A 12,500-nucleotide genomic window follows, 5' to 3' on the forward strand; every position below is an offset into this window, starting at 1 on the left:
CAGCAGAGTGATTGAATTCTGTTCGCTCTGAATAATGTCATGCCTCTACATTTACTATGCTATTACTGATATTAGGATTAACCCATGTTTCAGTAAACACAAATAGACTGCTGTTTCTCACTTTGTTTTATGACGAGAATTCCAGTCTTAAGTAATCCATCTTACTTTCAAGTGAGCATACATTTGCCAGCAGAAAGGAAGGCAGTGCAGGCCTGTGAGGATTAAATTTTAATCTGGCTGAAATTCCTGCTCTGGTGCCTCTTTATCTTGATCTACTGCATCTTTTCCTTTTTAAGAGTCTGCCAGGAGCCATTAACATATGATTATCCAGAAATTTACATTCCTGTCCATGATCCAGAAAAATACCCAGCTGTAGGAGTTCCTGTAGTATGTTAGGCCTTACAGTCCTCTCTGTAAACAGCTGATCAAGCAAGCAACACTGTGAGATTTTAGATCCAATTTCTGCCAGTCCCACTGCATTATAGCTTAATCTGACTTAATTTCCTTCCTCTACAGCTGATTTTCCTGAAGTCTCTGATGAAAAAGAAGACAAATAATATACTTTCTTGATAGGATCCAAAGCAGCTGCTGCCACACAGGGTGCCACCATTTTTTTTAAAACAGGAACAATACAATAACAGTTTTACAATACCCTAACAGTATTAACAATAATAATACAATAACAGTATTTGTGGCTGTCATTTTAATTTCTCCAAGTCTTTTGGGTTTCTAATATCATGATGGGAATGTCCCCATTCCTAAATGAAAGTATGATTAAAGTTTGTGAAATTAGCACTGTTTCAGTCTTTGATGCTAGTCAAACATACTCTTTGAAACACCCATGATGTACCCAGAATTTACTCCTTCTGCAATTCCTACAGAGTTACATGTATGATAACAAATCTAAATATGACTGTAAATTCTTTTTTATGAGAATCATTGCTCCTTCTACTATTGGAACTATCTAGGTATCCTTTTTCCACTTTGCCCTCATTTCTGCCTGCAAATCCTGATACTTTATCTCATTGCATCTGTCTCTCTTTAGTAAGACACTGTAATCACTGAGTATAGCAATTTCAATGATTATTGCTACTTTTTTTCTTCTTTTCATGGACTACTGTAGCTGGTTTTCTCACATCTATTTTTTCGAACTGTTTGTAATGGGTGATCCCATGTGATTTAAACTCCATCATTCTCCATAATGCTTTGTGGCTCATGTTTCCAATGTTTCTCAGCTCCTTCAATATTATAACGTTTGCACAATCCCCAGTGTAGCAGTCTTGACACATTATTATGCCTTTCAGTATACAGGTCCTCTGCCATTAGTGTATCACACCAAGCAACAATATGTGTAATTGTTTCCAGTTCTATTTTGCAGAACCTGCATTTTTTCTGTTTCTCCCACATGTTCAACAGACTTTGTAAACCAATGTGTATGTAGTCTATTGTCCTGGGCTGCCAAAACTAATCTTTCATCTTTTGGTTTAAATTCACCTGTCTTTAACCATTCCTGTGTTAGATCCTGACTGACATGAGGTTGTTCCAGGAGTTTTTTTGTACTTGCAACTATATTTATGTATTTTCGACATGTCTTTTCTTCTCATCTGATCCTTCTCCTTATATTCTTTCTTTTTTTTTTTGCATATTCAATTGCTGGCTGATTTTCATTTACTTCTGGTTTGATTTCCATTCCTGCTTAACATGTATATGCTTCTGCTAAACTACGCAGGGTAGTCATCTTAGATTTATTCTCTTCAAGTTTTAAAACTTCCACTATGTTTGGATCTGGTGAAGTCAGCAGATATGTATGCAGTCCCATGATTGCAGATCTATACCTGTAATCAATTTTGAGTAGGCCCATACCGCCTTCAGAAAGAGGAATATATAATCTTGGTAGACACTGGTTTTTAAACATCATTTGATAAGCATTAAGTATTTTTTCTTGTTTTCCTATCCAAATGATCCAATAACTTTTTGGGCCTATCAATCACCCCCAAACTGTAAATTAGAACAAGAAAAGAATATTTGATAGCTTGGATTTTCTTCCTAGATGGTAGGACTGATTTCAGTATTAATTGTAGTCTTCTGAAATATTCTTTACTGAATTTTGTTCACAGGTGTTCATGTTTTATTGATGAACCTTCACCAATTCCCAAATATTGATATAATCCCACCTGCTCAAGTTCCTTTATATCACATTGCTCTCCCAGACTGATATTTTCTTGGTGCTGCAGATTTCCTGTTCTAAATGTCGCTTTTGCTCACTTATCAAAACCAAATGACATTCTTTTATCATCTGAGAAAGTTTTGACATCTTGCATTTGTGCTTTCAGCTCCTCATCTGATGAACTATGCAGTTTTAAATCATCCACAAAAAGAAGCTGAGAAGTCTTTACACGTTGTTGTTTTCTGGGAGCCAAATTGTAGCCATAATGTAATATATTAAGTACACAGCTTAATGGATTAAAGACAAGACAAAAGAACAGCAATGACAAAGAGTCACCCGGGAATATCCCCCTTTGAATTTTTATCCCTGGAATAATAATTTGTCCTTTATCATGGCTTAGCTACAAAGTGGTTTACCACTGTTTCATGGTCACTGTAATGTAATCAATCAGTGTAGGTTGTATCTTATACATTTGTAAGAACTCCTTTACCCATGAAAGTGGGATGCTGTCAATTGCTTTTTTTCTAGTCTATCTATGCCATACTTAGATTCTTCCCATTTTTTACAATTCTCCATTATGACTTTATTTAACAAAAAAAAAATGATCCTTTTTTCCATATAACTTTCTATTGTTATCCTTTTGTTCTGGTGCCATGATGGAGTTTTCCTCTAAATGATTATAAACTCTGTTGGCATCAGTTCCAGTATATAGTTTATACATCACTGAAAGGCAAGTTATTGGTCTTTAGTTTTTCTTGGTGTTAACCAGGTTGTGTCTGTTCGGGATGTGCTTATAAATAGTTCTTACTCAGGGCTAAATATTCATGCAAAGATGTTAATGCTTTTAGACAGAAGTTAGGTACTGCATCTAGATCTGGGGTTCTCAAGTTAGGACCTTTTCTCAATTTTGTTTCAATTCCTCTGGCAGTTACTTCATCCCACTTCAAACATTTGAACTTCTTACTGTTTCTTTTACTTCTTCTATCCATTCAACATCTTTGTTATGTTCAACAGGGTCTTCACATATATTTCTCTAAAATGTGTAATTTCTTCGTTTTTTGGTGGTGTTTCTATTCTGTTTCCTCTGTTTCCTAATTATCTATAAAACTTTTGTTGGGTCATCAATAAATTGCTTATTTTGCAATTTTCCTTTATATTTATCTGCATACCTTCTAAGTTTTTCTGCCTGTACCAATATCTTTAGTTTATTATTTGCAATAGTGTATAATATATCCTGGTCTGTTTTCATACTACACTTTCTAAGTATTTTTGTTAATCTGTTCCCTCTTCTATACTCTTCTGACAGTGACACATTGAGTCTTGGTTGCATTATAGTTTCCTCTGTTCAATATTTCCATGATGGTTTTGATTTCTTCCCTTCCTTTCCCTTATTCTGCGTTTTTGCAGTAAGACTTTATCTGTTATTAATTTAGCAGAGTAATATATCATATTTGCTTCTGTTATATCACAAGAATTTCTATTAAAAATCTTGATTATTGTGTTCATTTGTTTTATCAAACTTCTAACATTGTGGGTCTTATTGACTTTCTGTAATTTGTTTAAATTTATTGTGTAATTTATTCATTCAGTTATTTTTTCATTTATTTATTTATTTATTTATACATTTATTTATTCATTCATTATGTAAGTTTGTACTGTCTTTCAATAACATGTCCATTAATGTTGAACCTAGTACAAAACTACTAGGAGTAATGATAGATGACCAGCTTAAGTCTGATCTACATATAAACAACTGCATCAAAAAGACACACCAAAAACTTGGCCTTCTTTATCAAAAAAAAAGTTTATAACTAGCAAAGCAAAAATAACCCTCTCTCATGCATACCTCCTACCTAGATTTCTTTACAGCTGCCAGATTCTTATCAAGCTTAACTCCGCACTACTAACTAAACTAGAGTCTACCTATAACAAGGTTGCCAGATTCACTGCTCACCAAACTTATAAATTACATCATTGTCTTTCACTAAGATACCTAAACTGTCTGGAATTACTTCACCAGCTTCTACTCTCTCAACTACAAATAATTCACTCTATACTATACCTGAAATCTTTCTGCCCTAGCCTATCTCCCCTCATCTCTCAATATTCCCCCACTAGGTCCCTATGTAGCTCTGACCATAACCTACTACAAATATACAAACCTAAGACTAAAATCAGCCACAACCTCTACAGCTACAATCCTACTATATCATGGAATACATTACCACTAGAAATCAGGTCCCTCAAACATCCAAATCAATTCAAAACTGTCACTAGAGAGCACCTCCAAACTCACTGGTCCTGCCACTGCACTCATCCTCCCTGATCTAGCCCATTAGTTCATATCTAATCATCAAAACTTCAAACCTTTTAGCTCATAAACCATTTCAAAGTATCACTCTTCCATCTCTTATCTCCATTTATAATGTCACCTGTCTCATGAAATAACTACATACACTACGATCTCTTTTCACTGTTTATTGAAAATGTTTATATGAAATAATTTCTCTTATGTATGCTTATGTTTTCTTTTTTCCATGATTGTTTTTCTGATAAATGTATTTAATTGTATGTATACGTTGTAACCCACTCACACTGTTAACACTAAAATTGTAAAACTGTGGAGCTTTTCTCACTGGGCCTCCTCTGAAAAAGGGCTACTTAGCTCAGTCAGACTAACATGGTCAACAAATGTAAAATAAAACAAATAAGCATTTCTTTCATTGATCTTAATATGTTTATCCATCTCTATTAAATCAAGCAACTCTTGACATTGATCACTTTCTTCTAAACTGAGGGCACATTCTTTGTTATCTTTTTCCTGCAGGCATTCAGACCACTAATAGAATATATGCAACCTTTTGCATGTGCCTCATCAGGAACCTGCAGCAGTTGGAGAGACCTCAGAGGTTTTTCAATAAGAAAATACAAGGACTCCAAACCATGACCTACATGGACAGGCTGAAAGCCATGTCACTTTAAATTGTAGTTTATAGACTGGTAAGAGGTAACTTGTGCCTGGCCTATAGGGCAATCTCTGACCCTGCCCAAAAGCAAATGCTGCACATCCACAAGTCAAATGTCACAAGAGTCATTCACTCCAGGGATCTCAGCTTAGCTTGTGACATTAACAGAACATGCTGGCGAGACAGCTATGTCTCCAGAGACTGATGATTCTCTCTAATAGACTTCCTATTCATATAAAACAGAGCGCCTCACTGATCCTATTCAAAAACAAATTCACCTCTGGGGTGGCACCTATGTCCCTCATGCATAGGGGTAGTTGGTGTTGATCACAGACCTACTCTGTTCATAAATTCGTTCTGTGAACTACCCAAAAAGAACAAATAGGGATACTTGGGATTAACATGGTTTGGCTTGTAAAGGCTCTAGGGCCACTAGCCTAGTAACCTCCTATGAGCCTATGAACTTATAAGAAAGTTCCAAAACATCTTTCTGTGAAATTATCTCTTCAGCTGTATCCTGAGTCATCTGTTGCTCTTTCATATGGGAACTCACTGGCCTATTGTTCCACAGCATTGACTGTGCAACTGCTTCCTGCTCCTTCCCTTGCTGCACAACTCCAGCTGAACTTCTATACTGGCTTCCTACTGAAGGCTCTAGAGTATCTTCATGTGGAAAGTGATCAGATGCTTCCCATTCTACCTGTTTCTCTTTAATATGGGGACTCACTGTTCCATCATGCTGTAATGTTACCAGAGTTGGATTTTCTACACTAAACCCTTTTCTTCACATGTAATCCATAATATCATCTTGAATATGTTTAACGTCTACTTTATTAATCCTCTTTTCTACTTCCTCCTTTGTTTTTTTATTTTTTTGTATTGTGAAATTTTCCATATCCCGATGCCTTTGCCTGTACTTCTCTTCAAATATCTTTGGTGCTAATTTTTTGTATTGATTATTTTTGCCTTTTCTTTGCATGAATATTGCACCCAGTTAAATCTCTTTTTCTTTCCCATGTCCATATTTCTACTTCAGATGTCTCACACTTGACCTGTTTCAATTTACTGTGGGGACTTGTTTCACCTTCCTGTGACATAACCTGTATTGCACTTTCTACACTAAATCCTTCACTTGGCAGATATTCCATAACTTCATCTTCTATTTGTTTAACTTCCACTTTACTAATCTTCAGTTCTACATTCCTCCTTGTGATCTTATTTTTTGTATTATGTAATTTTCCATAGTTGGGTGCCTTTGTCTGTATTTCTCTTCAAATATCTTTGGAGATGCTTTTTGTATTGATTTCTGTGGCTTTTTCCATTTTATACATATTGCACTATGTCAGATCTCTCTTTCTTTCCCATGTCCATGTTTCTTTTTAATACCTTACAAAAATCTTTAGGTTTAGCTGGTTATAATTATGCGCTTCTTCTGTCACTTCTATTTCCAAATGGCCCAACGTTTCTTGGTCTATTTAATTTGCATTAATGAACACCAATTTGCATGTGAAGATTTGACAGTTTTTCTTGTGTAAGTATTTTTCTTTCCTCTAATTTCTTTCTTAATCTTTTTGTATATCTTCTATCTGAAAATTCTGGGCTTCTTGCATAATAGTAACAATACATAAGTTCATCCTTATCCTCAATAGTCCACTCTATCATCTGTATGGCTCATTTTTTGACTGTCATTTTTTATGTTTTTTTGGACTACTTTCTTCTATAATGGGGGCCATCCTTCCCATGAGCCTGGCCTAATCACATTGTAGGAATGTTTCCATGTCTTGAGGATTCTACACTGTCAGTTTTCCAGTCCTGGCATCAGTGCACATACCAGGATTGGGCTATTTATTTATCCTGGGACTTGTGCACACAGTTGTCTTTTCTTATTTTTTAACCTACTTCTGTCCAGTCTGTATATCAGTGTCATCTTGGTGAGATTTTGTGAAAACAGGGTCCACCTCATGAAGATACTCACCAAAACCTTAGGCTGAATTCAGTTCCAAAAATAGTACTCTCCTTTTCTTGCTGATTTTTATCATCTCTCCATTCGGACCTGTCTCTCCATTCAGTGACTGCTATGTGCTACTTCTGGTCTGATTGGAAATTTTACATATTCCCAGGCTGAACCTGAACATGGTCTGGTAGGATCAGTGTTCTACCCAGGTCAAAAAATACACATAAATAAACACACACACACACACACACACACACACACACACACACACACATACGGATTCACTATACAATCTTGAAATACTGAAATATTGAATTTCAGTATTTCGAGACTGAATAGTTGAACACCCACATACCCGAACACACAAAACCACAAATAGCACAATCGCGACCATACATACACACATACACCTACCTAACTACACTAAAACAAACAAAACAACACACAAAAACAACATAACACACACAGACACACACACCTACTCTACCTATAAGAAGGGAGGCAAGCCCCCCTGCACCCCCCATGTGGAGGACTGCACCCCCCACACGCCCTACTTATATATACAAACTCAGAGATTGCACTAAACACACAAAGAACACCACCAAACACACTAACATCCCTATCCAATACCCTTAAGCAAAGACCACTTACCTAAAACCCCAGATAAATCCACAAACCGCACAGCACATCACAAATGTGACACCACGTTAGATTTGGCATTTCCATAGTCAACATATTACAGTTCTACAGTTTCGTGTAACTGCACATTCGTGCATTGCGTCTTGACGTACTGAAATTCGGCATTTCAGTACTTTGAGATTCTCTAGTGTTTCCACACACGCACACCCACAGACACACACATACACACACACACACACACACACACACACACACACACACACACACACACACACACACACACAAACACACACATTTTAAAGTAGTGGTTAAAATAGTGCCATCATCGGTCAGCGTGGCAGTTTACTATAACAGTCAACTGAAGCTTTGATAACATGTAAAAGTAAGTTCTCCATGTTAATTTGATGTGACTGTGCTACAGACCATCATTTCAAAGTGTATAGTTTGGGTATCTCACTGGTGGATGAAAATTGAATATCTAAACTTCAATTGCCAAAGGTTCAACACCCTATTGATTGACATTCCTACATAGAAAATCACTGCCATTGAGTTTTGCCATAGTTGATTCCCTTTTGGGGGGGAATTTTCCCCCTTTTTTGAGTTGGCATGACCACAAAGTTGATATATATAAGTTTGGGTTTGTAGGGGGCTTACCCTCCCACAAAAAAAATACTAAATAAAGTGTTTGGCATTTTTTTGGCAAATGTAGTTCAGGGATTCCTGTCCTCTGAGCATTTGCTTTCTTCTACTCATAGCAGAAGGTGTAGTTTAGTATAATGATTTACATCTCTAGCTTTATATAATAATTGAAATAGGCTACTAGCCTAGTGAGATGAACCAGATCAACAAAGGACAAATAAAGCAAAATAAAAATAAATAAGCAATGTACCATTTTAGTTTCCTCTGCACAGCATATATGAATACTTCAAAAGGTGCCATTTAACATATTGATTGACTTCAGATCTATGCAGCTCACTTGTATCCTCAGGCTGATGCAAATAAACTTTCAGCTCCAAACTTACTGAGTCCAAAACTACAGATAAATCCTCATAGTAAATATTATTCAGAAACACAACATAATTTACAACTTACATTTTAAGATTCTACTGTGTAAACAGTGTACTGCGGTGGTGGTGCTGCGGTAGCGTTCGCCTCACAGTAAGACATTGTCCTGTTCGATTCTCAGCTAGAGCGTCTTCTGGGTGGAAACATTCATGAATGGGCATACCTTCGTTGAAGGTTGTGCGTCAGGGCTGGCAATTTGGCACATAAAAATCTACTGTCAATCATTAGCGGACAGGAGTTCCGCTGTGGCAACCCTTAACCAGGAAAAGTCGAAAGACACAACTGTGTCAGACATTGTACTTATTGTGTTATGGTCTATAAGACAAGCAAGATTGTAATATCAAAATGCTATGGATAGATTTCTGAGTGTTAAGAAAGGATTTGCTGTATAATTTCTCTTACACCACAGACTGACGGCTCAGTTTGAGACTGAGTGACAAGAAAGGGAGTGAAGAGAACAGGCAGTACCTCCTAGTGGAGCAGAGTGAACTTTGGTGGCAAATTTAACTTAATGCTTCAGTATCCCTGGACTTAATGATATTGTTTCTATTTCTAGTATTTAAAATGAAAGCTTATGATAGGTGAAGTTTATTTAATGAATTAATGTATTTATTTTTTGAGCCGAGCGCTGTTGATAGTATTATATTATTTTTCCAGTTATTAAGAAATTGAATTTAAGTTAATTTATGCTTGTATATTTCATGTATTGTTTTTACTTGATGGTCAAATGTACTTTTAATTTTATAGGCTGTTATGATTATTGTGTGTTTATTAATGAAGATAACAACATTGTATCTTTAAATTTGAGCTTTATCCCATAATGGTTTTATATAAATAGGTTCATATGACTTTTTTTAAAATGTCTGCTGAAGGCCAGTAATACCGGCCAAAAGTTCTTACTTGTTTGGTTAATAAAGTGAGTTTTAGGAGTCATTGGTTGCCTGCTTAGTTAATTTTGTTTGGTTACTTTATTTTATTGGTTTGCTCATTACAGCACCTCCTTGTGCACAACAGTCACAAGAAGTTCCCCTACGAGATACTTTTATGAATTATGATGTAGCTACAGCTACCAGCTATTTTTGCTATACCATCCCAAGCATTTATAGGTGTCAGCATCTGTGATCACATGGCTGAAAAGATCTGTTGTTTGTTAGATTTCTGGCCATGTAGCCTCAGATGACTACGATATTTGCTAGCCCATTCGGCCTGGACAAATATAGAAGTGATTGTAATTACTTATAGAAGTATTTAATTTACAGCAGATATATGCAAACTCTTGCTGATGTCCTTCTAAAGACAGGATAATCATTAAATATTGTCTAAATGCATTTAAGTGCTCACACACACGCGCACGCACACACACACGCAAGCACAAACACACACACACACACACACACACACACACACACACACACACACACACACACACACACACACACACACATGGCCATTTGCACACACACACACACACACACACACACACACACACACACACACACACACACACACACACACACACACACACACAAACACAAATTGGAAGTCCTTTGGAGGATCAAGAATTTTTTCAGTGTTGTAAGGGACAAGGAGTATTAGATTGCATAAGTGCTTTATTGTAGAAAATATCTGCATCAGAAGAAGGAAAGAAAGAAAGGAAGGAAGGAAATTAAATCACTAGAATATATACAAGCACTGGGTATACTGTTCTACTATCCCTTTTTGCAGAATGATTCTAAAAAGGTTTGAAGGATTATTTCTCTTTTGTAGGAGTTATTTGGCTTTGCACAGCAGCTTTTGGACTCAGCTTTTTCAACTTAAAGCAGTGTTTTGAAATCTTTAATTTCAAGCAATTGATGGGAACTTGAATATGAGAAACATTATTTTCTAAGTTTTCTGTAGACTGTACGGCAGAGTTTTACTTACTTCATTTAAGCTGAGCTAGTCAGCCCAGCTGTTGCATTGTTAGCTGACTATTTTTATTTAACATGGAGGCAGAACACATTCTCTGAATATTTTTGTAATATGTTTTAATTATACCATCTTGGAGTCATTTTCTGTCATAGATCACAGCAGTACCTTAAGGCCAACAAAGACATTTTGAAACAGTTGTATTAGTTAAAGAAGTTGATGAGGTGTACTTTACAGTACATGGGTGAAGTATTAAGGTTTGGGCTGCTATTATAAAGGCCATAAAATGAGGCTAGCCTTGCTTATTAATTAGTACCTATGAAAGTGGCAAATCAGGTTTCTCCAGAAGAGGTGCCATATTATTAATATCACATATTCTGATTATTTGTGTTACAAATGCAGTAAAAGGTCTGTGTGTATAGAAGCAACAGAGTTAACCAATTGTTAAAGTTGGCCATCTGCCTTTATGAGTGTTTAGAGTGTTAGCACAAGTAAAGCACTGTATGTAGGTATGCATTTCAAGTCCCACAAATTACCACACTGGGAACAGCCTGTATGGGGTTGATGTAATATTTATGAATTACATGCAATCCTTCTGTTAGGGTTAGGGACCACTGGCATTTGCACCCTTTGCAGGATGTACTGTGGCTACTTAATGGAGTACGACTATGTACAAGATCTTAGACCACTGTGTCTTAATTTCTATGCATCCTATAGGGCTTTGGTATGCATTGATGATAAAGAACCAGTCATACTTTATAGCACACAAAGTTTAAATGGTGCCCACTATTTGTACTTTAGATTTCATAACAGCAATTGTGATATGTAGTAGGGAAAACAATATAAGAGATTCGACCAAATCAATTTTTATAGTAAAATAACACTGAAAGATTAAGTGTCTGATATCTCACAACAAATGCACAATATTGCCTGACTGACTACAGCCGAGATGAATTTTGTTCAGTTCACTCTGTGGAAGACAGGAGGATCCAGATGGAGTAGAATGGGAGTGAGTGGCCAAAACTAACTCCCCCATCCAAGAGGGAGGAAGTGGTCTGCAATGTTGTAGTGCAGACACTTGCTGAAGTGTGAGGTGTATGACATGCAGCAATGCAAGCGAGTATGACAGACATAATGCAAGTTATCAGGAGGACTGGCATGTGTGGATGCACATATTAGTCTTCCTTGGGGGCAGCTCTAGCAAACATCAAAGCCAGTATGGTGAGTTTAGACCAGGAGTTTGGGTACTCCATGCATATGATGGCCTATTCTCAGCATCTGTCACATCTAAAGGGAACAAATCAGCCTCTGTTCTCTTACCCTGATCATAATAATAATAATCCTATTCATTAACCAGGTAAGCACACTGGGCACACAGTCCCCTTTCATGGGTGACCCAAGAGCAATGCCTCATTGAGTGACTTGCTGACATTCACACAGTAGGCAAATAAAAGCCAAGGGAATCAAACCCTGCATCACACAAACTATAGCTTATAACCTGACCTTCTACATCAGCTGCCATACAGGAGTGGTCACCAAACAAATAGACTTTAGGATTGTTGCCTTTGTACCGAAATAGATTGGCCTGGATCTCACCCCATGGAGGAACAAATGGGGGGGGGTGGGGGGGTTAATAGCAGTGGGGCTAAATGTACAGTGTCATGCTGTATCAGGATGATGCTTGATAATACTACCAAAATTCTCTATTGCTATTTTTATTGAAATGTATCTATATTGCTATTTTTATTGCATCATATATCTTTGGAGCCTTCATCTCCGGGCCTCCGCTGAAAAAGGGAAG

Source organism: Protopterus annectens, chromosome 3.part1 (genome assembly GCF_019279795.1).
Source record: "Protopterus annectens isolate FY-2018-M chromosome 3.part1, PAN1.0, whole genome shotgun sequence".
In the NCBI taxonomy this organism is placed as follows: Eukaryota; Metazoa; Chordata; order Ceratodontiformes; family Protopteridae; genus Protopterus; species Protopterus annectens.